General features: G+C 46.9%; 1 long non-coding RNA gene across 2 annotated transcripts in view; it reads left to right on the top strand.

The window, feature by feature from the left end:
* LOC139056205 (uncharacterized) overlaps positions 1-24,340 on the top strand; it is a 28,083-nt gene extending 3,743 nt beyond the window's left edge. For both annotated transcript variants that reach the window (XR_011512212.1, XR_011512211.1), the window contains 5 exons: positions 1,919-2,023; positions 5,289-5,409; positions 20,480-20,584; positions 23,061-23,181; positions 24,157-24,340. This is a non-coding gene — a long non-coding RNA (uncharacterized lncRNA). The remainder of the gene's footprint in view (positions 1-1,918; positions 2,024-5,288; positions 5,410-20,479; positions 20,585-23,060; positions 23,182-24,156) is intronic.
* Positions 24,341-25,785: the final 1,445 nt, after the last annotated feature.

Raw genomic sequence — 25,785 nt, 5'->3', positions numbered from 1 at the left:
AGTCCAGAGCGAGCCGCACTGGGCTGTGCTAGCGGATTCGTCGGGGAATCCCGCGGCGGCTGCGGTATCAGCGCTACGTTGCCGACCGCGGCGACATGCAAATTGCAACGGTAGCGCGCGTTGCGCAGCGTCTCCTTTGTGCACGACAAGGCTTCAATGCGCGCTCGGGCTAAGACGCTCCAGTAGGTGACGCGGACCAGCTGTGTCCTTCCCAAGCTTGACCGACGTACACTAGCCGCATCCAACCAGCGCAATTTTTGAAGAGGCGAACGCGTCCATCCGGGAATGGTTATAATAGTGAACGCGCGCGGGTAAGTGTGCTTGCGATCAGACCTTGTGTTTCGCTTGTTTCGAGGCTAGTTGAGCGTTCAAAAGCAGTCGAAATTAGCGAGACCCGAGGGCTACGACATCGGTAAGCAGGGTGGCCAAACTTTAATCCCTATGTAGGCTTACCACGGCCGGGCGTGAGCAGACGATAGTCTGCTTCTTCCGGAAGCGCGTAATTATCATAGAAACGCAAAAGCACATCTTCCCTTACTTCAGCCTGCCTATTGACCAAAACACGTTGGTGGGCTAGTTGGTTAGAATCCATGGTAGAGTGTGTAAGCGCGACTAGGCTGGACTGTTTCTTTCTACGTCCTCGTCCAGTCGCGCTTACACACTCTACCTGCTTATTGAACTTTGTAAAAAAATATGCACAATAAAAGTAGGAAGAAACGCACTGATCCAAACACTCTTGTTGACAATAGGCGTCACCTATTGGCCAATAGCAGCCGCGTATGGGAATTTACAGGAAAAAAGCGTCCAGATGGAGTGAGAATCACGATACCGTTGAAAAATGTGGCGTCTTTCGTGGGCCGACCCCGGACACACTGCACAGCCGGGCCAATAAAGTTTTGATTGTTATTGCTTCGCACAATTAAAATTTAGGTATGGAAGGTAAAAATATGCATATCCCACGCAATGAGGGAATCAATGTAAGCGAAGCTTTGTCTGCTGTTTGCGTTGATTGGCGGTGACCTATTGACTACATACGACAGTCTTGATGGTGGCGTGCAATGTTACCCTGGCTGCTCCGCACGACGCTTTCTGCGAGCCTTCGTCTCCTCGGCGTTGAGTGCACGCTTTGGCGCCATTGTGGGTTAGCTAGCGTTGTATGTCGCAGGACTGCCAGCTTTCTCTCTATTTCTTCGCTAACATTCTCTCTGCCTGCTCCCTTCGCTGTCCTTGCTGCTGCATTGAGCACGGAGACAACCGCGGCAGCTCCCTCACTCTATTTGTGGGGGGTCGTGCCTAGTTACGGCATCCATAGATCATTGCGCACAGGCGATGCGGCGTAAATGTTGACACGAGCTTTTTGGGTCGTCTTTGTGCCACACTTCTGTCATGTACGCTAAAGGCCCAGTGCCGCGGGATATCGCTGTCGACGCCGCGGGCATCGCTAGGCGAATAATCAGTCTGAATCACAACCACGCAGGGACTCCACGTGCAGCATACTTTGTCTTACATTCTTTACAAAGTTACTCCTCGGAATTTTTAAAGTGACAGCTCATAAACAACTGTCGTGAAACAAAACACCTACGGTGTATGTCTTTTATGTTTTTCTGACAAGGCCACATCTCAGCCACATCCCAACGCGTGCTGCCGGTTTTCTGCGTACACTTCCTGTACGTGTTCTACAAGCAAGCATTTTGTTCTACCATTATATTGAGTGCAGTAAACCTGACTCACTGGTACGACTTTCACGTCATAAGTGTTGTTCGTATGTCACTGTTTATTTCAACCCCATTGCGTTTATGCCCAGATTGCGAATATTACTTATACAGCGTCTCGTCTTGCCCATTTCATTAAGATCAGGCATACGTCATTGCTATTTAGGTATGTCCCGGCTTAAATACGTCTCACCATGTTTTTTCAGCGGAAGATGACAGCTGGCTGGACATTCCGGATTTGAGTAAAACGGCTCCTGACGGCCACCCAAGCAAAAGTGGACGGACTTAACAATGATCTCCAAGGAAAAGGGGTAAGTGATTGCTTTCTGTTAATTCAAATACACTTCCTTGGTTTTTGTCACAAGCTGTTAGTGTATATGTCAACTCTACCAATATTACGTAACATTTACGAATTCGGAGGCACCTAAGCGGGCCCTGTTCCACTTGCATGTTTATCGAAGTGGAAAAAAGCCTTAAAACTTAAAATAGGCTATTGAATAAACACTTTGTCGCGAAAAGTACTTCGATTCGTTTCACCTGAAGTGGATTTATTGGCAATCAAACGCGGCGTTCGCGGTGCTTCCGCTCCTCCTTCAATGCCTTTCACTGCCAAGGTTACGACAGAGCGGGGCGTGCTCACAAGGCACCGCCTTCTGTATGTAACAGTGGCGCGCAGTTCACATGCGATTTTGGATGGTATTGTAGACGCCACGGCCCCCGATTTTGGCAGCTCCGACGCGCCAAACGTAAGCCAAACGCGCTTGTCGTGAGCGAGCAGCACAGCGCTGAGCCAGTGGACTTGTCGGGGTACCCTGCTGTATCTGCGCTACGTAGCAGACCGCAGCTACACGCAGATGTAGTGCATATTGCGCAGCGTTTGCTCTGTGCCCGACAGGGCCCGCGTGCGTCCTCGCGCTCGTACGATCCAGTCTGACCATGCTGCGTGGTGCGGACTGGCTTTGTCCTCCGCCTGCATGACTGGTGAATAGTGGCTACATACAAAAAGTGCATTGTAACTCGAAAGTGTTTTACGCCGGGGTACTTCCTGTAATGGATGCCACATATATTGCCCATGCTCTACAAAGGTCGCCGCGTATTTTTCATTCTAAAGTAGTCCAGTCATACTTTGCAAGCACTAAAATCTTTCAGAAATCATTTTTTCCACTTAGGAGTGAAGAATGGAATCATTTACCAGAATGTATTGTTGAATGCATATCCATGTTTCATGTGAAAATATATTGAAAAAGCATCTTTTGTAATCCCTCTCCTCCTTGGGCAGCATTGCTGCCTGCAGTATTGTGTAGATAACTAAGTAAACAATGGATCTAACGTTGGCGCTAAGGAGTAAAATCACTGGCTTGTTGCAGCAATGTGGAAGATGCACAAATTCTTAGTTGATAGGAACGCCGAGTGCCCATCGAGATGTGCTCATGCGCGCCACCTCGTCTGCGCAGCTTCTGCTTAGGTTCTGATAAATGGCAATGTATGTAACAATGATATGCAATGAGCGAGGAATATGAGGTTTAAAATAGCTGCATGTTTTGATGATAAAGTGAGTACAAAATGAAATTTATTTTAGAAGCGACGTAACCATGCGTATTTATTAGCTTTTCTAAAATGACACCCAAAATTGTAACGCTGTCAGATATTGGTAGCCTATGATGACTTAGTGACACACCTGTAGTAGGCGGAATTGTTGTTTGAAGGCCATGAAACAAAACATGTTTTTGATGGACTGATTCGAAGATAATTTGGTGCTTTAGTGACCACCACCTGTCGATATTGCCAAGTTCAGCGTGACGCCGATCTTGCATTACTGTCAATTACCAGTGAGATTAATAAACGGTTGTGTTTATTAAAGTTGGCGGCTGGGTGTAATTATATTTGTTCAACTACGTTTTTACTAGTGGTAACAACGTGTCATTATTTCGCATTATTGGCGGCTCCTCCAGGACACCAAAGCGGCAACGGGGACATCAAAGCTAGAAACCGGACTGGTCTTTGGGTTGGGGCTCGCCAAGGCCTGCACGGCCCCAACTCATGGGCCGCCCTGCTTCTAACTTTGGTGCGTCCCACTACCCCTTGGGTGCTCCCCTGAGGCCTCCATTAGCTGGTTACTTGTGCCTTCCTGGAGCAGTGCTTGTTAAAAATACAATCTTTTGTTACGACAAAAAAAGCTACCCATGACTTATACAACATCTGTCAGAACCTCGCCCCTTCAGAAACAGTGATCACCAAACGGGGCGCCCATGCCCAATGCCACACCGCATGGGCAGGAGTGGCGGAGCATAAACAAACACGACTGCACGCCGTAATGCCGGCATGTCTAGGGGACAATTATGCAACACGTGCCAAGAAACCTCCTTTGTAGTGCCTAGGCAGAGTCACTTATTCAAGCAGCAAAGGCCCCAAGTAAGAATTTCTCTCTCGCATCCGCTCTTGCTCGCGCCTGCACAGAAACGTCGAGCGCCACAAGAAACGTCCTGCCCCGCTATACCTACTAGCAATAGTAAGAAAGCCACCGGGATTAAGTTGCTCTGGGAGTATTGACAAACACACGCTACAATAAGTTAAAATGGTCGGCTCACATTAATAATATTTCTACATCTGCATTTCGAAAGCTATGGGTTTTACGAAGAAAGCTAAAAACTGCCCCTGCACACATAAAAAAATTGGCTTACGAAACTTGTGTGCGGTCTTTACTTGAATATGCTTCAGTAGTGTGGGACCCATACACAAAAAAAGATATAATGATCCTTGAAAAAGTCAATAGGAAAGCGGTTAGGTTTATATACGGAAAATACAAAAGGGAAGATTCTCCTTCGCAGTTAATGATCTCAAATAACATTTATACACTAGAAACCCGCAGAAAGATTAATAGATTGATATTCTTGAACAATAGTTTAACAGGAAAAAATAAGCTCCAGCTTCCAGAGTGCATTAAGCGTCCTCTAGTGAGAAGGACTCGGAGCGTTCATGAGCATTCACTTGCTCCCATCTTCGCCAAAACTAACAGCTTTAAGTACAGTTTTTCCCTAGAACAGTACCAGATTGGAATTCGTTACCGGCATCTGTTTTTTGCTCACAAAATTTTTCTGATGCGTTACATCGTCTACTTACCTGATATTATGTTTTGTATCCTTGTGCTGCTAATATTGTATAATTTTATTCTTTGGTATCCGTATGCTGCTAATATTGTACAATTTTATTCTTTTGGTTTATTCTTTTGATATATGTGTGCTGCTAACATTGTATAAATTTTATTCTCTTGGTTATGTAACAATGTAAATTCATTCCTGCTAGGGCCAAGCAATGACCTGCAGTATTCTGAAATAAATAAATAAAATAAATACTCTACACCTTTTCATGGTTCTTTTCATTGGTCGTGCAATGCTTTGGAAGCGTCAGCTTCCGCGACCGCCAAATAAAGTTCAGAAATGAAATAGCCATAACTTTTGTTATTTCATTATATTCTTTAGTATGCTCACGTATGCTAGATCTTGGTAAGCTGTGCAATTACTCATGGCACCTTGTTGTATGGCAGCAGAAAGACTGAAAGAAATATCCTTACTGCAGGTGCACGCAGGATACATCAACCAGCGCAACTTGTCGCTGACCATTGACAACGTCCAACAAGCAGGGACTGCCTTTGCAGCTGAGCCGAGGACTGGACACCACGCGCGTCTCGTAAATACTGGTAAGAGATTCCCCGTATCTCAATATCTGTGATTCCATAGAATTCCCGATATATGATACGACTGCATAGTAGAGTTTGATATTCTGCACCAAGAGACACGCATGACCAACTGCGCCTGCATAGCAGTGATCGGAACTCATAATGTGGGTAATCCAGTGCCTCCATGGTCTTGGGCACATCGCACTGCAGTGGTGCTCTAGATCATGAATGCTCCAGAGCCCTTGCATACATAATTTACTACTGCTGAGGCTCTCATTATTCCACATGCTTGAAACTTCTATACCTGGTCCATAACTTGCCCCTAATTTTAATCAACTGTAAGCAAGGCTTCATATTTAGTCCACCGAAGATACAGGGCAGACATTCTACAAAACTTCTTAACATCAAAACAAATAGCACCCAACAATTATTGGGAACGCTCCTAATTTCACCATAAAAGTTAACGGTGCCACGACTTGCACTTAATATTCATTGCATTTGCATTGCCATAGAACTCGCTAGCGACACTAGGAACTAAGTTGATGACGGCCGTGCGATAGACACTTTCGAAGGCTTGCTCTTTTTTTATTCTTAGTCGTACTTGCGGGCTGTAACTAACTGCAATTTTTTAGACTTTTACAAAGGACCATTCTATCATTCTTTAAGGCCGTGCTGCTTGCTCATTCACCCTTGAGGCCGAGCATGGGCTGTAATTATTATTGTACGTAATTATTATAATATCGCAAGCAGATCCTCATTTACTTCACGCAGTAACAGTAGGAAGACGCGCAAAACACCCTTCATGATTGATGTCAGCTATTGGGTCTGTGTTTTCTCAGCAAGCCCAAGAGGTGGTTCATGGACCCTTTAATGGAGTCTCGTTACACCGAAAAAGAATGTCCTTACTGTTGATCCATTTCCTTCTAGGATAAGTTGTTGGCAACCCTAATGATAAAAACATGATAAAAAAACTACGTACAGCGTGAAGGACAGCGACTGTGCGACCACATACACTGCGCTGTGTATGTCGTCTCTTGCAGTCCTTGTCTCTCGCGCTGTACGTCGTTTTCTATCGTGAATTGCCAACTACCCCAAGCAACCACCCTAGAATAAACACTCGAATAAAAAAAAATTCTCTTTCCAGAGTTGGAAAATATGCGCGCCCGATTCCACCTTCAGACGCTGTACCAGCGGTGTTGGCTTGGCCACGAACACCCAACAGGCACCCGTGTGACGGTTGTCGCAACAGGGTTAACAGAGGACCTCTCTCGCCGTGTTGCGTCATTTGTGATTGGACGTCTGTGAGCACGTCCAAGCAGGAGAGGGGTGAAAGTCATTGAAGGAGGAGCGGACGCACCGCGAACGCCGCGTTTGATGGCAAATAAATCCACTTCTGTTGAAGCGCATCGAAGTACTTTTCGTCAACAGGTGTTTATTAAATAGCCTATTTTAACTTCGAATGCTTTTCTCCACTTCGATAAACATTAAGTGGTTCAGGGCCCGCTTAGGTGCCTCGGAATTCGTAAACGTTACGTAAAATTGGTAGAGTTGACATATACACTAACAGCTTGTGACAAAAACCAAAGGAAGTGTATTTGAATTAACCGAAAGCAAACACTTACCCCTTTTTTTGACAACCTGGCATTCGCCTCGGTCACCTTTGAGTCCGTTATGGCCAAGTGGCCGCTCGCGGCACCTTGAAAACTGTAGCCATGTAAACATGGTGAGACATATTCAAGCCAGGACATACCTAAATAGCAATGAAGTATGCCTGGTCTTAATGAAATGGGCAAGGCGAGACGCTGTATAAGCTATATTTACAATCTGGGCATGAACGCAATACGGTTGAAATCAACAGTGGCATACGAAGAACACCTGTGGCATGAAAGTCGTACCAGTGAGTAGGGATTACTGCTCTCAATATAATGGTAGAACAAAATGCTTGCTTATAGAACACGTAAGGCACGCAGTAAGTGCACGCAGAAAAAGGAACCTGCGCAGTGAGCAGCATGTGCGGGAACCACCACGATAACCACCCAAACGAAAATGAGAGGTCTTTGTGTGTTTTTCCTGCGTGTTTTGTTTATTGAGCGACACTGACTAACGGCAAATTACTCGAGACAGGTGAAAAGCTTTGAAGAGCTTACAGGTATTTCACCTGGCGGGAAAACGTTGGCTGGCAGATGTCGTAGCGCAAGCTTCGTGTTTGACGTCTTGTGATATTAACTATGCTCTGATATAGTGACGCCACATGACCCTGTGACGTCATAGCGTTTTCTGTATAAGAACAAGCCGTTCTTGGCAATAAAGTCAGTTGCCTTTCTGCTCCTGGACCGTTGTCGCTCTTCTGCGTTAGTTCAGGGGAGAAGAAAATGAACGGCGGAATACGCCTTTCTGAGTTTCAAGCCTGAATCGCAGCGCAGGTACGTCTGTACGGCATCACTGATTTCGAAGCATTTTCGCACGTTTAACATTTTCTGCAGAGAAAGCGCTGAAAACCTTCAATTTTCAGCCACGTGGTGCTTTAAAAGTAGAAGCTTTATCAATCGGTAAATTAATAAGCGGTTCCTAACTGACGCTGTCGATACCTATGACGTCACTGCCAGCGACGTCATAGGTGTCTTGTGCCCGGTGTGGCATCGTATAGGTATCGTGGGCCCACGTGCGTAATCGAACCAACAACCAGCTCCGTGGCTCAGCAACACAATGCCACGGTGACTGAGCCCCCAGAGGCGGCCGGGTGAAAGCGGGATAAACGAGGCCGCGCGTAGACGCCGACAGCGGTTGCGTGACGCGACGTGCGGCCGGTATACGTGGTACACTTTTGCCGCCGAGGTTCTGTGTCGCCGAAGGGCAACTGGAGCTGCCGGGCGACTGGAAAACGACAGGCTGCGCCCGCCCCTTGTTAGATATGGGGCCGTTTCCTGAGGCTACTTCGAGTTCCCCAGACCACATCGAATCGCACCACTGCTAAGTAAGGAATGCAGAAGCACGGGTGACACATTCCTGAGGCACAAGTGCAAACAAGTTGGCGGCCCCCACTTCGTGTGCCGCCGGGGGAGCTATTCACTGCTTGACTCTTCCAGAAAGCGAGGGGATAGCCCGGCACTGCTGGAAGTGGGTCCCGAACCAAGAAGGCTGTAATGCGCCGTGATAGCCTGACGGCTGTAATGCGCCGTGACAACCGGACGGCTGTAATGCACCGTGTCAGCCTTGGTCCGCCGTCACCCCCTACCCTCTAGGCTGACGGCGCATTGCAAGTCAGCAAGGCAAGACCGCAGGGAGCCGCTGGGTGTGACGCCACCGCACGGGCGCCTACCATTGACCGAAAATGGCGTCACCTGAGCGGGCTCTCCCATTGGCCAAACCTGACGCGTCTTCCAGACATCGAAGGGCTTAAAAGAGAGACCGGGAGCAGCAATAGAGGATTCCAGAGCATTCCCTGATTTATCTGTCTCGAACTTCTTGCGACGGGCCGCAGCGTCCGAGTTGCTGCCGGCCCATAATGACTCTAAGACTGTTCACTGACGTCTCACTGTAAATAATGTAAAACAAACCTCCCAAGTGTTTCATCTCGAAGTCCCCCTCAACTCCTACACCCTCCTGGCGCGTTCACACTGCCGCCACGCTACTCCCGTTACACGCAGCGGGTATCCTGTGTTGGAGCGCCTCCCGCGTCCAGGCGTCCCCCGCACGCAGTGTTAAGACGCAACAGAGGGCTGAAAAAAGAAATGGTTCGGGACAGGAAAGACGCTGGTCACGCTGTTGTTACACGGTTCCTTCAGTTACACCGCATCACTAAGTCGCAATTGGCTGCGTGGCATTTCGTTACCGATGCGCAGCTCGTCTCTTCTCTGAGCGATGAGCAAAGCGTGAGCTCGACGAGCATTTATCTCTCTCTCTCTTTTCAAAATGAATGTGCATCCTAACTTTGTCACCACAAATTCAATTAGGCGGAAACTTTCTTTCGTTATTTATTCATGTGAAATGAATCCATGACACCATCCATCAAAAGCCGCCAACGAGATCAGTCATGATCATCTGGGCGCCAGCTCATCAAGGCATTCCTGGCAACGAGGTCGCCAACCACGTGGCTCGAGATCTGACCCACCGAGCCGACGCCGAGGAATCTGAACCCGAGCGCATGCACCCTCTAGTCTCTTACCAAGACATCACACAACACTACAAGCTAACCCGCAGAACATATGCACCCCCACACAAGTCACTACCTAGAGAGCAGGAGCGATTCCTCCGGGCTCTACAGGTCAATACATTCCCCCACCCAACCAGGAATCACCTCATAGACCCTACAAAATTCTCTCCGCAATGCCGCTTCTGCGCAGAGCCCGGGTCCCTCAGGCACATAGTAGGAGGTTGCAGAGCGGCACCATTACATCATCCGAACCCTTACCCCACTAACGAGCTTTGGGAGAGAGCCTTGGCCAGCTCCGACCTCGAGGATCAGCAACAGCTGATTGCGAGGGCCCAGGACGCGGCCCGAGCTCAAGGCATTCTGGACTGAGGACGCCTCTCCCTAGCTGCTTCACCTAATAAAAATGTTTATTCTCTCTCTCTCTCATGTGAAATGAGAAAACGTCGGCATCTATTTCGCTTCCGGTCTCGGCCAACAACGATCGAAACATCATAATTCGTGAATCAAGCATCTGTTTTCATTTAAAGAGCGACACCGTATCATACGCTAGCTTGTAGTGCTAAACAGTCTCATTGTGTGCTGCCCACAAATATTTGTTTATTATTACTTATAATTCTCACTACCTATCATTCCCCTTCTGCTATTTCTTTTAGCAAACAGGAGTCTGCGGATTTTATCAATCTGAACTATCCATGGTCGAGCGTCGCATCTAAATCGCGGTGGCTAACGTTCCAAGATAATGTGGCGTATTATGCGGGAAGCCGTAGCGGGCAATTTTTATCACCCATTGCTAGCGTTCACCTAAATCTAAGTACGCGAGCGTTCGTTTTTTTTCGGTTCATTTAAATGCTGCTCAAGATCCCCGGCCGATGAGCCACTGCCTCTAGGGCTAATTCACACCGGCGAATGACAGTGGTCGCGCGACCAAGTTGGTCGAAAACGGTCGCTTTTCTCGAAAAGCGACCATTTTTGGCCAGTCGCTTTCTGCGCGATTTTTCAGTCGCGCGACTGTGGTCGCAAAACTGATCAGCGGTGCACCGGAAGTGATCTTTCATATGTCTATATCCGGCCTCCTCCCGCGTCGCGGCAAATTCCGCGTAGACTCCGAGAGTTCTCACCGAGAACGATAATCTCCGGGATTGCGACTTGCGGGTCGCGCTCAGCCGGTCTTGCCGGTGTGAACATCAGTCGCCTTCGGTCGCTTTTCGATCGCGAGTCGCAAATGGTCGCGCGACCTCCTCAAGTCGACTGTGTGAACGAGTCATAACGCGGCACTCATTCGTCGTTCGTGCAGATGACACGTCCGCAGCGAGTCGCGTGCAGTCTTCGCCGGCTCGGTTGACATTTCACGCTATTCGAAGAGTCGCGAGCTGCCCGGGCTGCTCCGTTTCTCACAGACGACAGTGGCTTCGGCTCGCCGTGACACTTGTCCAGTGCGATAATTAATGGCTCTGAGGGCTAAGCTACGCGCGCTTCCAGATCGAAACATCACCTTGAAGCTCTCGCTATGCGAGCCTGTTCCTCTATAAGTGGGGTCGGAATATTATTCCGGATATTTTTCTTTACTTTTCCGTCGTGCTATAATTAATGAATCTTCAACCGCACACTACATCATTGACGTTCATTCGGCTTTCAATGCAAGATTACTCATCCTTGTATTTCCTACCAAAGCATTGCCGTATTCTATCCGCTGATTTAGTGTCTTTTTATTTACATTTCCAGTAATACAAAAATTTATTTCGGAACTGATGCGAATACTCATTACTGAAGCAGTATAGTACGGCAACCGTACGAAATAACTGAATTGCAAATAGACATTTTAGTATGGTGGTTAGAAACGCGCGAGCAGTTCCCCCGTCATGCAGTTTCAATAAAGAGAGACGCGACCAGTGCTCCCAATATAAGCGCGCAAATGGATTCAATACTGAGAACAAAAGTCCGCTCCACGAAGACGCATCGAGCCATCGCACGAGCGTGGGAAACGTAGAAGGGTATTGACAGCTGACGCAGAAAACGAATGGGACCGCAGGGAGAAGTGGCGACGCGCCGCTGTTCGGTCGTCTTCGTTTATAGCCTCACAGGCAAAGCACCCTTTACACGAGAATTGTGAGTCAAAGAGCGCCTTGATGCCAGCAATGTCGTCGCTGTCGGGGCATCCTATACCATTCGTGTCATTTTTTCTCCTCGTGCCGACTTTAGTCACCAGTATGAGTTACGTGTATGCATCCCACTGCACATTTTGGCGATTAAATAATGTAACTAACCAGCAACGGCACTTCTTTATCGAGTACTTGCGTTGAGCGCCGGTATAGCCTTCAACTCCGCGATATAAATTAAATTTAAAACTTCACTATAGCATCTCCAGGTTTGACTTATAATGAGCTTATGAGCAATTCGAGCACAATTCCTTATTTTTTTCTACGTTTCTTAACACGAACGGTAAGGTTTTCTTTTCTCTTCATTTGTTTTCCTTTTTAACCTAGGTAAGACATTAAGCAGCATAATAGCAAGAGCTTGGTGGCGTAACCCATCGCCCAGTTCCAAAGGCGATGCTCATAACATCCATCCATGCATCGGAGTGAGGGCCAGCTTCGAGTCGAGGATCCTTTGAGAACACGGGTAATGTCATTTATTAACAAGTTACAAGCCCTCCCCCCCCCCCCCGCCCCTTCTCGTATCGGGTATGTGTTTCTAGCCGTTTTCGTGGGCTGACCACGAACATAGTGCAGTCTAAAAATGTGCACCGATCCCGAAGATAGCGCAGACCAAATATTCAAGCAGTCCGACGCTCCTCCTACGCCCTTCACGCGAGGGATGACGTGCTAGAGCGCCGTGTGATCCCTCCCCATTCTCATCCCAACTTGCTGAAAAAGACATTGTGATTGATCAGCTTCGACTAGAGATTGAATTGCCTTCCAACTTTTTATAATCAGCCACCGTTCTCGTCACTGACAACGAGAACGGTGGCTGACAACTGACAACGTGGGTGGATGCACCGCTGACAACGTGGGTGGATGCACCGCTCGGACTGATGAAACGAGATAATGAATATAATCGTTCCGTTATCTAGCCCATGCATATAAAACGCTTCGTAGACAGCACAACGTTGGTGAACTCCGATGTGTGACGTCGTGCTACCTTGCCCGACTGCGATGAAATCTAATGGGGACTTTCCCGAGTAAGCCGCGGTGATTTTGACGTCAATGCTTTCGTCACGCCGGGCTTGGCAATGGAAATTTCGGTCGAAGTAACATGACTCATAAACAGAGTGCACAAGCCTGCTGCCTAGGAGGCGCTGCCGTACCTCAACCGAGAGCCAGTATTCTGTGACGTTCCACGTCATTTTTATCATCCGTCCTTCCCGATGACTGATCCCAACAATAACGGCGCCGCCACTTCTGTTTGTGCCAATGGCAAAAACGATGGGAAACGAACTGGATCATTAAGAAATGCGACACCGAGAGAGTACGCCAGTGTTCACACTGAAAAGTTCACAGCAGGACAACAAGAAAAAACAAACACATCGGACGTTTAAACAGCGTTACTATAGCGTCTCACTCAGGATTTTCAGAAACGGCGATCCCAAGACTAGTGGATGTCATAAGTCTTGAGTACACAGGACACAGGAAAAGCAACCAGCTCTCGGAGGAGGAAATAGCAGACGCGAAACTACGTTACTGTAGCGACCTGTATATTGGCCTGTATATATTCATAGCCAAAGCTGCCAGCGGCACTGCCCGCGAAAAAACGGCGGACGCAGGACGCCACCAGGCATGCGGTTATACGGTGAACCGTCACCAACAGCGGCGACGCTGCGTTATACCGCAGAGTGTTACGCTGGTGTGGCGGAAAACGCTGTCAAACTAGACGGCTGCTCCCACGACAGGGCTCGGAGTGCCTGAGAGCGCTCGACGCGCGAGCAGAGCCATGTATGAAACAGAAACAGCCGGACGTAAGGCGCGCACGCTCTTTCGAAGACAACGCTGCTCGCGAGAGCAGCCCAGAGAGCACCGCTCCGAAAGGACCAGCCGAAGGTGCCATCAAAAAAAAAAAAAAATCGCGCACTTCGGGGGGCCGCCTCACCCAAAGCTCAGCCGGGCACAGGCTACCACCCTGCGTCTCCTACAAATAAACACGTACCCTTCACCCGCCCGCCTCCACCTTATATTTCCGGACGTCTGCACTACCCCCAACTGCCGGTGCTGTGGAACTCGCCCGGCTACACTTCCGCATATGCTATGGGAGTGCCCAGCACAGTACGCACAGACTAACACCACGACTCTCTCGTCGAGGTTGCATGAGGCTCTGCGGAGCTCCGCCCTCGACGACCAAACCTGGGCGACCCAGCACGCCCGCGAGGCGGCGCCGAGGCAAGCCGTCGACGTCCCTTTGTGGGAGGCGTAGGCCCGGCCATCATAAAGTGCTGGTTCTACAACAAAAGTTTAACCCTCCTCCTGTCTACCACCGATAATCGTCGTCTTTAATCTTGGTTCTATGCATCGACAGTCCCAGCGCGGGAGTGCGCGCGGATGTTGCGCGTGGCGCGAGACGGAAGCTGCAGGTTCTTTTGGTGGCTGACATAACAGCAATCAGATACAGAAAATATTCAATTCATAGAGATGTCAGTGAGTCAATAACAACATGGACAGAATAGCAGCACCTCAAATTTCCGTGGAAAATCCAGTGGTGTCCATCAAGACTATCAGAAGTAGCGATCACGAGATTACGCTGCCGTGTCCCTCCTTTAAACCTATATTTACACAGGACTGGTCTGACACTATCGCCTCTGTGTCCATACAGCCAAGAAACAGAATCACTAGATCATTATTTTTTGGTATGTCGACGATACAAATTGTTAAGAAAAAGACATCTAGAACTTCCGCAAAATTAGGGTTAATGTTGTCACCAGAAATCATACTATCTTTCGGTGCGTCAGTTATAGGGGTCAGCCACAGGGGCATATTTGATGCCGTTTCCAGTTACATACAGTCAACAAAACGAATAAATTTTTAACTTTTGTCTTGTATTTTGTTGGTTTTTGTATGTTTTCTTATCTCTCTTTCGTTATATATTTTTTTCTCATCGAATAAGTAGCACTTCAAAAGAATCGGTAATCGTTTCAGTACGCAATTCATGGCCAATCCCCCAGTGTAGGTATGAGCCATAACATGAGGTCATCATCATCATCATCATCAGGTTCTTAGGCTTGCGCATGCCAACGGCCGTTTTCGCCCAGCCCTCTAGGTCGGCACCTCCTGGACTCTATCAGCGGCCGCTCACGGAACGTGATCAGCGAAAGCGTGAGTGCGTCAATGGGACTGTCGCTGCATAGAACAAGGCGCGTTTATAGGGCATTTTTCCGCTGAGTGCTATCGTGCGCTGGCATGGCTCAGTGGTAGAGTAGCTGAGTGGGAATATTTTTTTCTCATTCCCGGCGATAGCTGCTACAGACACCAAACACCAGCAGAGGAGCCGGTTCTGGTTCAAGGTTCAAGGTTCTGGCTCAAGGCTCTAGCTCAAGGTTCTCAAGGTTCGTTCTGGCTCAAGCTCCCACAAAACTACACGTTTTGTGGGAGCTTGAGCCAGAACGAACCTTGAGAACCTTGAGCCAGAGCGTTTTGTGGGAGCTTGGTGGCTTTCCTTTTTTTTTTCTTTTTGCTGGAGGAGAAAAGGGTTGGCGCTGTTCATTCGAAAAAGACCAAGGTCAATGGGCAAGCACATATGAAACGGTAAAAGAAAGTCTCGTATGCTTTGAATAACTTTTATGTGTCAGCGCTATAGAAACAACGGTTTAAGGGTAGTGTTTAATACTTTAGGCAAAGTGCGATTTACGCACAGAAGGATCCAGAGTATAATTGCCGACATTTGCAGCAGATAACTTGTAGTTTGTAGCTTTGACTGCTTTCGACACACCTGTGCAAAGCACTGACATTGCTTTCGCAGCCAGTTTGAGCGGTTATTTCGCGCTTACCGTTTTTAGTGAACAAAAAAAATTATATTCTACGCTTTTGAGAAGACTAAATACATAATATTCCGCTCACGATGCACAAAGCATGACACAACAGGCACGCAAATTCATCTTGAGGGTAGTGTTGTATAGAACAACTAGGTATTATAATATGATTAGGTATGTTATTGAATTGCAACTTGAATTGAAGACCACATATTTCCAGTATATGCTCTAAATTATGTCAGCCTCTCGGTGGCACGCCGCACGTTCGACGAACCCGGAAAATTAAATGTGAACAGAGCCGCGGTCGCGAAAAGGTAGCGGGCCAAACATTTTGTGTCGACTTCTTTATCGGGAAATGTCAGCCTTTTGTGACATTTGTCCGAATAGCTTAATTCGCGCAAGTGACATAGCGATCATTTGACGATCGAGATAATTGGTTCCCACGAATTTTTTATTACGTGCACATGCGCCATTGAGAATGCATTTTCCACGCATGCATTAGGCGAGCGTGTTTTTTGTTGTTGTTTTCGTGTTTTTATTTTATTTTAGAAATATAGCTTTTTACTTCGATGCGACCGCCTCTGTGCATAGCCCAAAGCTTCCACCACATTTTCTTATGAAAGCGTGGCCAAGGCGACTGGTTATCTGCGCCCATCTGCAGACATACGGTTTCGTCAAAGTATGAATGCGTTGACTGCGAAAGCTGTCGGTCGAACTAAACGAAGGCTGCATACTTTAATTTGGTTTGTTCTTCGACGGCGTCGGCAGACACTGTTCGGCTGTCTTGTAAACTAATCGCTAGTCGATAAAACGCTTAAGCTGCAGTCTACTCGGGGAAAGTATCACGCAGAGCTCGAATATCTCATACAGAGAGCATTTCTTCATATCGTGCAAATCAAAGAAGAAAGCTTAATGGCTGTTAAACTGTGAGCATGGTTTCCTTCAATACGAGTAAAGACGCTCAGCCCCGAGTGAGAAAAGAAATGAAACGCATTAACACCTGGTGAGATTGACACTGACAACATAATATTCAATGAACCTTGCAAGCACCAAGAGGCTTTCCCAACATTTTCGAGCTTTGAGCGTGTTATCATTTTTTCGAATCGCTTATTTTTCCATTTTACATATCCTCCTCAGAAGCGATGGCATTCTAAAGGACATAATCATTTTTGAAGTCGATGCTTACCATCGACTGGTACACTCGTTAATCGCGCGAAAACCCTGTGTTTTATTTAAATACCACGGTTATATGTTGAATGCGGCATCTCCGTGTATACGTGGAGAGAGCGGTAACATTTTCCTCGCGTTTCCTGACGTAAAAACCAATTTTCTCTGCCTGAACACAACGCTGGTGCAACGTCGTGTGATAGGCTGTCATAGTGGTGTTGCATCCTGAACATTTATGTCGACTAGCGGTACCTTTAGCGCCATTCACGGATGCTATTCGTCATCCGTGACGAGCCAACGGTTTGCATCAAAATAGTGTCAACTTTCACGGAATATGACGGCGAGAGCCTCCGAGTTGAGCAAGAATCCGACCTCATATTCTGGATGAATATCTTACGTGATCGCTTCCTAGTTAATTCCCCAAAAAAAACCCGCCGCGGTTGCTCAGTGGCTATGGTGTTAGGCTGCTGAGCACGAGGTCGCGGGATCGAATCCCGGCCACGGCGGCCGCACTTCGATGGGGGGCGAAATGCGAAAACACCCGTGTATACTTAGATTTAGGTGCACGTTAAAGAACCCCAGGTGGTCAAAATTTCCGGAGTCCCCCACTACGGCGTGCCTCATCTTAGAACTAAAGGTAAACATAATTTCACTAACAAAACAATTAAAGAATAAAGTACTCGTAGCTAGGAAACGATTTTGTGGCACTACACTTAACAACTTCATTAAAAATTCGCCGGCCAAGTTCTGGAGGTATTTAAACAGAAAGAATGTTACTGCTAGTTCTCCTACATGTGGAAAGCAGCAAGCTGACTCATTTAACAATTACTTCCAGTCGATATTCACCGCCGATAACGGTGTTTTAGGACCATTAGCGTGCTATAGTAATGAGTCTACACAACTTTCTGGCGCCCCGGTCATAATTGTACCTGGGATTCTTTCTCTGTTGTTGAACCTTGATGAAAGAAAGAGTTGTAGTCCTGACGGAATTCCAAACTGCTTTCTTAGGCGCTATGCCGAACCAATCAGTGAATATCTCTACCTCATATTTTCTAAGTCACTTCAGGACAGCTGTCTGCCCGCTGAATGGAAGGTAGCAAAAATTGTGCCCATTCACAAATCAGGCGACGTAACGACCCCGTCCAATTACCGGCCTATATCCCTCACATGTACCTGTTGTAAAATTCTTGAACACATCTTATTAAAATTTCTTAAAGAACATACTGAGACTAAAAACATCATTCACCAAAACCAGCATGGCTTCAGAGCAGGGTTGTCCACTGTTACCCAACTGGCAGAAATCTTTCATGACCTCGCAGAGGGAATCGATCATCAAAGTCAAACTGATATAATTTTCCTTGATTACTCAAAGGCTTTTGATCGTGTGGCACATGCTAAACTGAATTTCAAACTAAACAAAATACTTGGTGATGGTCCCGTTACGAGGTGGATAGCCAGCTACTTATCAGAACGCCGACAATATGTGCAATACAATGACCATGCTTCTGATATCGTTCCGGTCATTTCTGGCGTGCCGCAGGGCTCTGTGCTAGCACCATTTTTGTTCATTTTATACATAAACGACATAACATATCACGTTGATGTGAAGGTGCGTCTCTTTGCGGATGACTGCGTGCTCTACCAAAAAATAAACACTCATGCAGACACAGCTTTGGGCAACGTCATAAAGTGGTGCAATACATGGCAAATGTCAATCAATATGGAAAAAACTGTAGTGATGTCTGTCACAAATAAGAAAACAAAACTTAATTTCTCTTACGGTACCTACAACGGCATTCTCAGAACAGTAACTGAAAAGAAATACCTTGGTGTGATTATTTCTGATAATCTCAGCTCTAAAACCCAAGTACAAAACATTACCAAAAAAGCAATGAACAGTTTATACTTCCTTAAGCGCACCTTGCGCTTTGCGACTCCAGATACCAAGTTACTCGCTTATAAAGTCCTTATCCGTCCAATCTTAGAATATGCAAACGTCGTCTGGTTTCCATATATGCAAAAAGATGTACGCATGCTCGAATCAGTTCAACGAAAAGCTGTTCGTTTTATCTACCATAGATACCGGCGCACTGATTCTCCCACAGAGCTGCTTTCCTACGCAAGCCTAGACACCTTATCAAGCCGCGCCATGCTCCATAGACTCAAGTTTCTTTATCAATTAATTCATAACGCATTTAACATGGATCCTGCTACTTACATTAGTTTTAATCGTTCTAGAGAAACACGTCACAAGCATGACTTTACGATTAATGAATACTCTTGTGCTAACAACACATATTACTTTTCCTTTTTCCCTCGAGCCATAAGAGAATGGAACGGGCTAGATAAATCTATAACTGCGCAGGATTCCTTAAAAAAGTTCGCTGAGCTCGCAGCCTCGTCAGTCTTGTCAACTATCCACACCTGACGATCATGTTCAGACTGCATTGATATTGTGTTGCCCACACGGTGTGTAACTGGCGTATACTGTACTGTACTGTATGCTGTTTGTATTGTTGCCCGCTTGATGTGTAACTGGTCTATTACTGTACTGTACTGTATTCCTGTATCTTTCTGATAAATCCACTCCTGTAACAGTCCCAGTGGGACTAACAGTATGTTAAATAAAATAAAAAAAAATAATCAGAAAGTGGTTTTGGCACGTAAAACCCCATATATTATTATTATTCCCCAAAAAAGATACAAGACAAAAAATTGATTCAGGCCAACTTATATTATAATGCGCAAATGGGTTTTATGAGAACACGCGAGTCGTTGGACATGCGTGATAGACGTCTCGGCTTGCCCCAATGTCTGTGGCTGGGAAAGATGTTGCAAACGTAGCGGTACAATACTCAGATCTGACAAAGAAAAGAAAGATAGAGAGGCGAGACAGTGTCGGTACTTCAAGCCAGTTGTTTCCACGTATGCATGGCAGCTCGTGTTTGTGTGCTTACAGGAAGTGTCTCGAAGCTGTGCGACGGGCGTACGCTGTTAGCGCGTATGGGTCGTCTGGCTGGTCAGTGTTTCCGAATCAAGCGTCCTTCCTTTCTTTAGATCAATATCTGTCTATCTCTCTGCCCGGGCCGATCACGACGTTTGGCTGCGCGCATCATTTCCCCCTCCGAGACACCGAGTTCTTTGATTCGTTCCGCTTGCTCAGGCGCACGTTTCGTTGCTGCGCCGAACGTTGCGTTGCTCGACGCTCACCGCGTCCGATGCGGGGCGCCTCGTAAGTGATCGCTGCCCCGTAGCCCATTGTCTTATACCCCTGGGCGGGTCGACGGGAACGCTCTCGCGTTCCACTCTTGAAGGCGAAGCTTAAGCGTCCTCCAGTTTTTCTTCTCTGCCAGCCAGCCTTTTCCCGCCAGGTGAAATACCTGTAAGCTCTTCAAAGCGTTTCATCTGTCTCGAGTAATTTGCCGATAGTCAATGTCGCTCAATAAAGAAAACACGTAGGAAAAACGCACAAAGACCTCCCATTTTCGTCTGGCTGGCTATCGTGGTGGTTCCCGCACATGGTGTTCACTGCGCATGTTCCTTTTTCTGCGTGCACTTCCTGCGTGCCGTACGTGTTCTAAAAGCAAGCATTTTGTTCTACCATTATATTGAGAGCAGTAATCCCTACTCACTGGTACGACTTTCATGCCATAAGTGTTGTTCGTATGCCACTGCTGATTTCAAGCGCATTGCGTTTATGCCCAGATTGCGAATATCACTTATACAGCGTCTCGTCTTGCCCATTTCATTAAGATCAGGCATACGTCATTGCGATTTAGGTATATCCCGGCTTAAATATGTCTCACCATGTTTTTCAGCGGAAGACGACAGCTGGCTGGACATTCCGGATTTGCGTATATCGGCTCCTGACGGCCAGCCAAGCAAAAGTGGACGGACTTAACAATGATCTCCAAGGAAAAGGGGTAAGTGATTGCTTTCTGTTAATTCAAATACACTTCCTTGGTTTTTGTCACAAGCTGTTAGTGTATATGTCAACTCTACCAATATTACGTAACATTTACGAATTCGGAGGCACCTAAGCGGGCCCTGTTCCACTTACATGTTTATCGAAGTGGAAAAAAGCCTTAAAACTTAAAATAGGCTATTGAATAAACACTTTGTCGCGAAAAGTACTTCGATTCGTTTCACCTGAAGTGGATTTATTGGCAATCAAACGCGGCGTTCGCGGTGCTTCCGCTCCTCCTTCAATGCCTTTCACTGCCAAGGTTACGACAGAGCGGGGCGTGCTCACAAGGCACCGCCTTCTGTATGTAACAGTGGCGCGCAGTTCACATGCGATTTTGGATGTTAATGTAGACGCCACTGCACCCGATTTTGGCACCTCCGACGCGCCAAACGTAAGCCAAACGCGCTTGTCATGAGCGAGCAGCACAGCGCTGAGCCAGTGGGCTTGTCGGGGTACCCTGCTGTATCTGCGCTACGTAGCAGACCGCAGCTACACGCAGATGTAGTGCATATTGCGCAGCGTTTGCTCTGTGCCCGACAGGGCCGGCGTGCGTCCTCGCGCTCGTACGATCCAGTCTGACCATGCTGCGTGGTGCGGACCAGCTTTGTCCTCCGCCTGCTTGACTGGCGAATAGTGGCTACATACAAAAAGTGCATTGTAACTCGAAAGTGTTTTACGCCGGGGTACTTCCTGTAACGGATGCCACATATATTGCCCATGCTCTACAAAGGTCGCCGCGTATTTTTCATTCTAAAGTAGTCCAGTCATACTTTGCAAGCACTAAAATCTTTCAGAAATCATTTTTTCCACTTAGGAGTGAAGAATGGAATCATTTACCAGAATGTATTGTTGAATGCATATCCATGTTTCATGTGAAAATATATTGAAAAAGCATCTTTTGTAATCCCTCTCCTGCTTGGGCAGCATTGCTGCCTGCAGTATTGTGTAAATAACTAAATAAACAATGGATCTAACGTTGGCGCTAAGGAGTAAAATCACTGGCTTGTTGCAGCAATGTGGAAGCTGCACAAATTCTTAGTTGATAGGAACGCCGAGTGCCCATCGAGATGTGCTCATCCGCGCCACCTCGTCTGCGCAGCTTCTGCTTAGATTCTGATAAATGGCAATGTATGTAACAATGATATGCAATGAGCGAGGAATATGAGGTTTAAAATAGCTGCATGTTTTGATGATAAAGTGAGTACAAAATGAAATTTATTTTAGAAGCGACGTAACCATGCGTATTTATTAGCTTTTCTAAAATGACACCCAAAATTGTAACGCTGTCAGATATTGGTAGCCTATGATGACTTAGTGACACACCTGTAGTAGGCGGAATTGTTGTTTGAAGGCCATGAAACAAAACATGTTTTTGATGGACTGATTCGAAGATAATTTGGTGCTTTAGTGAGCACCACCTGTCGATATTGCCAAGTTCAGCGTGACGCCGATCTTGCATTACTGTCAATTACCAGTGAGATTAATAAACGGTTGTGTTTATTAAAGTTGGCGGCTGGGTGTAATTATATTTGTTCAACTACGTTTTTACTAGTGGTAACAACGTGTCATTATTTCGCATTATTGGCGGCTCCTCCAGGACACCAAAGCGGCAACGGGGACATCAAAGCTAGAAACCGGACTGGTCTTTGGGTTGGGGCTCGCCAAGGCCTGCACGGCCCCAACTCATGGGCCGCCCTGCTTCTAACTTTGGTGCGTCCCACTACCCCTTGGGTGCTCCCCTGAGGCCTCCATTAGCTGGTTACATGTGCCTTCCTGGAGCAGTGCTTGTTAAAAATACAATCTTTTGTTACGACAAAAAAAGCTACCCATGACTCATACAACATCATTCAGAACCTCGCCCCTTCAGAAACAGTGATCACCAAACGGGGCGCCCATGCCCAATGCCACACCGCATGGGCAGGAGTGGCGGAGCATAAACAAACTCGACTGCACTCCGTAATGCCGGCACGTCTAGGGGACAATTATACAACACGTGCCAAGAAACCTCCTTTGTAGTGCCTAGGCAGAGTCACTTATTCAAGCAGCAAAGGCCCCAAGAAAGAATTTCTCTCTCGCACCCGCTCTTGCTCGCGCCTCCACAGAAACGTCGAGCGCCACAAGAAACGCCCCGCCCCGCTGTACCTACTAGCAATTGTAAGAACGCCACCGGGATTTAGGTGCCCTGGGAGTATTGACAAACACACGCTACTCTACACCTTTTCATGGCTCTTTTCATTGGTAGTGCAATGCTTTCGAAGCGTCAGCTTCCGTGACCGCCAAATTTAGTTCAGAAATGAAATAGCCATAACTTTTGGTATTTCATTATATTCTTTAGTATGCTCACGTATGCTAGATCTTAGTAAGGTGTGCGTTTACTTATGGCACCTTGTTGTAAGACAGTAGAAAGACTGAAAGAAATATTCTTACTGCAGGCACAGGCGACACGCGTGAACGATGGCTGCTTGACGCTGACAGTTACCAACGTCAATCAAGCAGAGCAGGCGCTGGCCGGTGAACAACTGGTGGGACACGCCGCTCACAGCGTTAACAGCGGTAAGAGATTCCCCGTATCTCAATATCTGTGATTCCATAGAATAGATCATGAATGCTCCAGAGCCCTTGCATACATAATTTACTACTGCTGAGGCTCTAATTATTCCACATGCTTGAAACTTCGTGTATACCTGGTCCATAACTTGCCCCTAATTTTAATCAACTGTAAGCAAGGCTTCATGTTTAGTCCACCGAAGATACAGGGCAGGCATTCTACAAAACTTCTTAACATCCAAACAAATCAGCACCCAACAATTATTGGGAACGCTCCTAATTTCACCATAAATGTTGACGGTGCCACGGCTTGCACTTAATATTCATTGCATTTGCATTGCCATAGAACTAGCTAGCGACACTAGGAACTAAGCTGATGACGGCCGTGCGATAGACACTTTCGAAGACTTGCTCTTTTTTTTTATTCTTAGTCGTACTTGCGCGCTGTTACTAACTGCAATTTTTGAGACTTGTACAAAGGACCATTCTATCATTTTTAAGACCGTGCTGCTTGCTCATTCACCCTTGAGGCCGAGCATGGGCTGCAACTATTATTGTACGTAATTATTATAATATAGCAAGCAGATATTAATTTACTTCACGCAGTAACAGTAGGAAGACGCGCAAAACACCCTTCATGATTGGTGTCAGCTATTGGGTCTGTGTTTTCTCAGCAAGCCCAAGAGGTGGTGCATGGACCCTTGAACGGAGTCTCATTACACCGAAAAAGAATGTCCTTACTGTTGATCCATTTCCTTCTAGGATAAGTTGTTGGCAACCCTAATGATAAAAACATGATAAAAAACTACGTCCAGCGTGAAGGACGACGACTGTTAGACCACATACACTGCGCTGTGTATGTCGTCTCTTGCAGTCCTTGTCTCTGGCGCTGTACGTCGTTTTTTATCATGAATTGCCAACTACTCCAAGCAACCACCCCTAGAATGAACACTCGAATAAAAAAAAAACTTCTCTTTCCAGACCTGGAAAACTCGAAGCTGAGGATGCGACTACAGGAAAGCGACTTCGACTGCCGCTGCGGCGTGCGACACCAAGGCACCGTTGTGATTGTAGAGTCGGCAGGGCTCAGTGAAAATCTTTCGAGGCGCTTGGTCTCCTTTTGTATATCGCGGCTTTGAATAAAAAATGGAAGCATGCTCATCAACACCATGAGAGGTGACCCCGGGGGGGGGGGGGGAGGGGTAACGCAGCAGTGCCTCCCCGAGCGATGCCGGAGTCAACTCCCCCCACCTAAAGTGTCGTTAGGAGAGTTACCCACATTTGACATTTATTTTGAGTTGCCTCTACCTCTTCAGATAAAATGTTATTGTGTGTGACTAAAAGCTTAGTCGCAAGTGTGCGCATACGTGCGACGATAGGAGGACAAGCGCATTAGAAGCACCACAGACATTTTTTGTTCAATTTCCACTGCGATTGCTTGAAAACTATTCCACCGAGCTGGGTTGCCCGCCTCTTGCCCTACACGCAGGTAGGGAGAGGGGACGAAGCAGTCCCCATGCGTTGAGGACGGTTCGTTTCCACTGCGAACACCTTGCACATACAGAATATATTTAAATATATACTGACACGACGAAGTTCATTTTATTCAAGAGAAGGAGGTAGCCAACTTGACTATTTCTAATGGTATGGGTAACCTATGCCTGGAGAATGAATATGTTGCTCTATGTTAACCCCGCTTTAAATTGCTTTGCATGCTTTTCTTGCTCTGAAAAAAATCTGCAGTGACCCTTTGGCCACCATATGGCCTTGCCAACAGCAGTTGAAATCCATGTGAAGGCTATGCGCCTGATTATTGTTTCCCTTTCTAGCAAGCAATATAATTTACAACATTTATTAGGAACGGAAACATCGCCGCGAAGAGGTCATAAATATATATAATTGAGTCAGTAACCGAATTGGGACCAAGCCGGTTTCATTCTGAATCGTAATGAATAGCAGTCGGGCACACCAGCGCTTATACTCGGAGTCGCAGTAAAGAAAGAAAGAAAAAAAGAAAGACTGCAGTTTCACCAGAAAGGTGAAGCAGTATTAGTGATAGTGAAGCATATGCCGTACTTATTCGAATGTAGACCGATAGTTTTCTTTTTACACAATCATATTCCAAACTCTAGGGTCAGCTTAGATTTGAGGATCTTAAAAATGCGCCACTTTTTCATTTAAACTGCTAAATATGGCGCATAGCTAGCGCCATCTAGAAAAGTCAGTATCGCAGCCGCGCCAGTAGCCAACCGTACACAAGCGAGGTCGTCATTTTGACCTGTGTCGTGTCGGCCATATCGGTGTGCGGCGCGGTGTTAGTGCGATGGCGCGAAGCAGGAGATGCCACTACAGTGCCGCTTTCAAGCGAAAAGTTGTGATAGCCGCAGAGGCATCGTCAAACCTTCAAGCCAGGCGGGACTTCGGCGTCGACAAGAAAAACGTAAGTCATTGGATGGGACACCGACAGCAGCTTCTTGCGTGCGCCGTAATGAGGATGATATATAGCGGACCAAAGAAAGGTCATCACCACGAAGTGGAGACAGTTTTGGCTGACTTGTTCGGACGCAGAGAGCAGCTGCCTTTCCAGTGACTACAGATATTATCCAAGCA

Source organism: Dermacentor albipictus, chromosome 2, assembly GCF_038994185.2.
Source record: "Dermacentor albipictus isolate Rhodes 1998 colony chromosome 2, USDA_Dalb.pri_finalv2, whole genome shotgun sequence".
In the NCBI taxonomy this organism is placed as follows: Eukaryota; Metazoa; Arthropoda; class Arachnida; order Ixodida; family Ixodidae; genus Dermacentor; species Dermacentor albipictus.
Note: the sequence above shows the minus strand (reverse complement) of the source record. Positions and strands in the feature narration are given on the sequence as shown.